The 6351-nt window shown below is 37.0% G+C and overlaps 1 pseudogene across 1 annotated transcript; it reads right to left on the bottom strand.

Moving 5' to 3' along the window:
• Positions 1–726: 726 nt before the first annotated feature.
• Positions 727–1083, bottom strand: LOC308553227 (large ribosomal subunit protein eL34 pseudogene; annotated as a pseudogene). Its single transcript has one exon. The product of its transcript is annotated as a large ribosomal subunit protein eL34 pseudogene (transcript).
• Between the last annotated feature and the right edge of the window lie 5268 nt (positions 1084–6351).

Below are 6351 nucleotides of genomic sequence, written 5' to 3'. Positions count from 1 at the left end.
AAAGACCGCCCTCACTTCTGACACCAGTTGCAAGTTCAGAGGGTTGCCATAACCACCTTCATGTTAAAAAATTTAGGAAGTGCTCATAGACTCCCATGAAGTGCTGTTGCACTCATGGTTACAGTTTATTATAGAGAAAGAATAGATATTAAAATCAGCAGAGGGAAGACACACATAGGGCAGATTCCAATAGGGGTCCAAATGGATTTCCTAGTTGTCCTCTCATCATGGAGTCTTAGACTTCCCAGCCATGACATGTGACAATATACATTGAATACTGTCAACTAGGGAAGCTCACCAGAACCTAGGTGTCCAGAGATTTATTGGGGTTTAATTACATACTCCTTACATGCCTGATCTTGAGTTTCCAGACCTTCTAGAACTAGAATTGATACTATGTGGCCCAAAATTTACATCATAATTTACATTGCTATACTATCTGGTAGCCAAAGCCACTAGAAAACGAAAATACTTCTATCAGGCAAAATGTTCTATGGGCCTAGAAATCACCTCCCAGTAGCTGAGAACAAAGGCCAGACCTTTCTTTGGGTAATGTTAATTCTTCACTACACACCCATCCATCAAATGCAGATGGTAATATCTATCTTATAGGTTTTATAAGGATATAATACATTAATGAATGTGAGAGTGCTTGTAAACTCAAGTCTAATCCAATGTGACTTTTTTGTTTGAGTTTTTAAATTGCTTTTATTATTCAAAAAAGCTTCATTTTTTAAATTTACCTTTCTGACTCTGTGCTTGTGCCTTCAATACTTTCACAACGATTTTCTGATCCTCAATAAGGAATGCACACTTCATCCTGTCACAGACACATTTAGCACACATGGATCCACCATAGGCCCTGCTGACATGTTTTTTTGTTTCAGACAACCTCATTAGAACTTTAGGTCTCACAGCACGAACTCCACGAAGTCGGCCTGGGCACAGGCCACATGCAGATTTTGGTGCTTTCCTTTGTATAAGGGTAAACTATTCCATTACCAGGGGTTTGGGACAGCCTAGTTTTGTTAGAGGCTGTATTGTAGACAGCCTCCGACGGTATGTCAAACACTGGGCCATTGTGAATGCCTAAAGTTACCGTCCCCAGAAGAGGAAAAGGACCAACGTGACTTTTTTGATCAACTTTAATCCCACTTTTCTAATAAACCTCAGTAACTTGCCTTGGAATTCCATCCACTTTTATGTACTCACATATTTGTCATTTATGGCATTCTTTAGTCCCTTGCATAGATCTAAGTTTCCATCTGGCATTATTTTCCTCCCACTTGGAGAACTGTCTTTAACACTGTTTCAAGTGGTCTGCTGGAAATGAATCTTCTTTTTGTGTGTCTGCAAAGTCTTTATTTCACCTGTATTTTTTAAAAGATATTTTCACTGGTGTGTATATTCTAATGGTAAACTCTACAGAGAAAGGAGTAGAGGTTGATTCCAGGGGTTGGAGGAAAGGGAGATGAGGAATCTGGAATAGAAGGAACATGCTAGGTTGAGAGTTTATATTTCAGCACATTGAAGATTACATTCCACTGTTTTATGGTATTCAGTTTCTGATGAGAAGTATGTAGTTTTATTTCTTTATATATAATGTGGCTTTTATAAGTAGCTAATTTTAAGGTTTTTTTTATTATTGGTTTTCAGGAATTGCTTATAATGAGCCTTAGTGTGGTTTTGTGTTTATCATACATAGGTTTATTGGATCTGTTAGGTTTGGGTTTTCATCCAATTTGGAAAATTTTGGGTCATTTTCTCGTTATTTTTCTGCTCCTTTCTTCTCCTTCCAGGACTTTAATTGCAACCTGTGTTAGAGAATTTGATAATGTTCCATTTATTCATTTTTTATATCTTCTATTTCTCTCACTGTATTTATCTTTTCCTTCAAATAATTGAATATAGTTATAATAGCTGTTTTAACATGCTTATTTGCTAATGCTTAATCTTTATCTCTGTCAGTTCCAGATCTGTTTCTAATGAATAATTTTTCTCCTGTTTTGGGGTCTCGTTTTCTGCTTGTCATATCTACGAAATTTTTACTGATGCTGAACTTTGGTAACTTCACATCATTGGTTACAGATTTACATTGGGCTCTGTTTTTATAGATAGTTAAATTACTTGCAGTTCAGTTTAATCTTTTCACGCATTGTTAGGGTGGGTTATAGAGTAATCTTTAACTGTAGAGAGTGTTCAGCCCCATTATTAAGGCATAGCTGTTATGGTCTCTACTAAATGTTGTTGAGTGATCAATGAGGACACTCAATTCTGGCTGGTGGGAGCTCAAATGCCTCTTAGCCCTCTGTGAGCACTCTGCCTCATCTTGTAGAGTTTCAGTTTAAGCTTATGTGTCTTGGTGTCCAGCAAAGACTCCAGAGGCCCCTGTGTAGATTTCTGGAGTTCTGTTTTTGTATAGTTCCTTACTCTTCAGTACTCTGCAACTTCAACCACTTAGCATAGTGAACTCCAGTCTCTGTTGCCTTACCTATGAAACTACCATGCTTTGCTTGGGATCGTCCTCTATGCTCTGAGGTCTGGAATGTACCTCAAGGCAAAAATCTAGAGTGATAGTAGGGCTCACTTTGTTTCTCTCAGGGATCACAGTCTTGTGGTGCTTGTTTTTCAATATCTGCAAATAATTGTTTCACATACTTTTGTCCAGTTTCCTATTTGTTCACAGCAAAAGGCTAAATCTTGTCTGTTATACTTTATGAAGGCCAAAAGTAAAAGACCCATCCATTTACATTGAAAACAGCAAAAAGTTTTTAAATACAATATAAAAATTCATTTTACTTTGAGTCTATAACATTTTCTTTATGTTATCACCTAAGTATATTTTTCTCACCTTAATCACTAAAATTTGCACTGGATAAAGTGGACAGGGCTTTATCTTGTGTTTCTTGGTGGGGAACTAAGTACATTCTGAAAAGAAAGGAACAAAAGGACATTTGGTGATTAAACTGATGGACTGTGGCAAAAACTGTTATGTGCTTACCAAATAATTTCCTTTTTCCTTGGGATACAGACTAAGCTACATTTTCCACATGTAAAATACCTTGTTTACCAGTGCATGGTGCACACACTACTTTGTTTAGTGATATATGTGTTTCATACATATTAGTATGTAGTGTATTAATTTGTAGTGTATTAGTATGTAGTGTATTAGTATTAGTTTAGTAGTGTATGGTATGTGTGCTATGTTTAGCTATATAGTTGTGAAACACTATGTAGCTAGGTGTAGCCCTGTGACTGACTTCAAGCCAATATAGTCTAGGCATATATGATATGTCATTTCTGTGACCAGCATATAAAAAACTCCCAGGTGATGCTTTTTGGCTGTGTTCTTTTAAATTTTTGATTTATGGGTACATGTGGAGGGTCTAAAAGTGAACTTCAAGACTCTAGGGGATGGCCAACCCACAAGATGGAAATAACTTGGGTACCTGAATCACTGCATATAGCAGATCCATTTTTCTCACCTTGCTAACCCTCATCTGACTGCGGTGTGTATGACAGGTAAAATTGTTTTGTGAGTGAGTGTGTGTGTGTGAAGTTACTCAGATTTGGGTTTTATTTCTTGAGACAGTCACAGTATACTTACTAATATAATTTAAAACAATATTTTTAGTAAGGATATTTTTTCAGTAGATATCATTTTAAAAACTACATAGAGATAAATTTAGCTTTTCATTGATAGGGATGGCCCCTGGCCTGCCTGATTCGTTAAGTCAGATTCTAACATTTTGACTGATATTTTATTTTATTTTTTAAAAAATACATCTTTATTGATTTCAGAAAGAGGAAGGGAGAGGGAGAGAGAGAGAACATCAATGATGAGAGAGTCATTGATCGGCTGCCTCCTACATGCCCCCAACTGGGGATCGAGCCCGCAACCCGGGCATGACTGGGAATCGAAACCGTGATCTCCTAGATCCTAGGTCAAAGCTCAACTGCTGAGCCACGCCCAGCTGGGCTTCACTGATATTTTAAAATTCAAAGGATAGAAGCCTCTTTATTAATGCTGCCTGAAAAGACCCATCTCCTAATTTTCCTCCTTTGACTTTGTCACTAGCTCCTGTCACCAATATAATAGAGGCTACATTCCAAAAAAAGATTACTATGTAGTCCAACCTCTATCTGGCTTATATTTTCCCTTCAGAAACATACTGATACTGCCAGGGACAGCTTTAAATATATCCAGTATCTTTTATTTTTATCCTCCTAAACAACTCTGCCTGGCTACAAAATCTTGGACTCACAGAGCAATGACAGCATTAGTCAGAAGACAAGTGTCAGTTCCAATATAAGTTCAAAGGTCACATAAACATTTTTTTTTACCACCTCATCTGCCACACCTTTTTTCTTGTCTCATTATCTTGTCAATTATTTCATTTGGATTTCAATCCTCTGAGCTACATTCTGAGCATCAAATTTTTTGACCAATGAATATCAGGCATCCTCATAATCTTTTCGTAAATCTAAGTTATCCTGTCAGGACTAAATGGGGTACCAATTAGACCTGATCAGACTAGAAAAAGGAGGTAGTAGGCTCCAGCTTACCACTATTTTATAGGAAGGACTCTTACTGTTGACAGATCAAAGTTAAGTTTTTCCATTAACTGCCAGATGATCTTAATGGCAGCTCCCACCTCAGGTGTAAAAACTCCTCCCCCTCCAATGCCTCCCCCTCTTCCTCCTCTACGTCCTCCACCTCCTCCTCCCCCTCCTCCCTCCCACCTCCTCCATCTCTGTCTCCTCCTCTTCTGTCTCCTCCTCTGTCTCCTCCTCTTTTATCTCCTCCTCCTTCCCCTCCCCCTCCTCCGCTTTCTCCTCCTCATTCTTATTTTTATTCCTATCAGGCAGTGTTTCTGAGTATTACTCAGGTATGGGTATATCATCATCACACATTATTATGTGTATTTCAAAATGAGGGCTTTCCTCTACCTACAGAATGTGATGAATAAAAGCAGTCTAGTTACCCAGTTACAAACACTTACTCTGAAAATATCTGGTCTCTCCCAACTACCACCTCCTTGCCCTCTTCATTCCAGTCTCACCAGACTTCCTTCAGTTTCTCTCATATGTCATGTTCCTTTCTACATTTATTTGTGTTGGATGTGTGTATCTATAGATCTATATTTATATACATATATGTATGTATGTATGTATTTGACAGGTTAAGGAAGAGTGTGTGTGCAGGTGGTGTGTGTGTGTGTATACATGTGCATATATGTGTGTATGTATATGTATAATTAACTATTGTGTTCCAATAGAACATTAGAAGCTCCACTGAATATGAAAAAAATATGTGTGTGCATACACATGTGTACAGATGTCTGCATTTGATTATTTGTTAAAAGAATGACTTTATTTCCAAACTGTAAGTTCCATAAAGACAGAAATTACATCTATTTTGCTCATTATTACATCTCCAGTGCCTACCACTGCCTACACATAATACGTACTCAAAAAACATTGTTATATTAGGGCCTCTAGGCTATACTACATTTAGGCACATTATAAAGTATGCTACGTGAGAAGAGATCTATTTAGGCCATGTTTGGGAGTTGTTGAGGGCATTTGGAAGTTTATGGAAAATGAACCTAATATCAAATAATCAAACAAAACTCAGAATACAAAAGACAACAATCCCCAAGTTCTGCCAAATCTTGCACATTCCTTCACTCACCAATTACAGGAACTTTAAATTATTTTTTTGATTTAGACTGAGGCCTAATCATTTTTCTTAGTGTTAATAAGAGAAGTTTACTTAAAAAAGATCCTTTTTTGTGGAGAAGATATGCACATATAATTTGGGGGTTTTCCATTTCTTCTCAATATTTTACAATTCCTGCTTTTCTCTATAATGATAAACTTGCTTGGTTAAAAAAATTAACCTTTATCTTTTAAAAATTAATTTTTCTTTTAAAAATTACCTTTATGTTCCTGAGAAGCATAAAAATATTTTTAAGAGATAAATCCATTCTTAACTTTGAAAAACTTATACTGAGATCAAAGTACTCAAAATGAGATGCTTTATACTGTTGAAAAATAATTCTCCCCAACTTTTCTACTTCTCCTCCTCAAACTTCTCTGCCAAAAAACGTAAAAGCTACATGCCTAGAACCAAATCAGTCCCACTTTCCATTTTCTTCTTCCATCTTGAACTTCTCTCTTACCTTTCTGAGCATTGGATGCACAAAAAGGGTAGATCGAATGACCGCTTTCAGAGGAGAAGAATGGAGGTACCAAAAGATGGGTTAAATCTAGTAACATACCACAACTTCCTTAAACTCTTGGGTGTCTTCCACAAGCATCTTTTTGACTGCTTCTTCATTCTCCTTG

The sequence above is a fragment of the Miniopterus schreibersii genome (assembly GCF_964146895.1).
Source record: "Miniopterus schreibersii genome assembly, chromosome: 2".
Lineage (NCBI taxonomy): Eukaryota > Metazoa > Chordata > Mammalia > Chiroptera > Miniopteridae > Miniopterus > Miniopterus schreibersii.
This window is presented reverse-complemented; position numbering and strand designations above follow the sequence as displayed.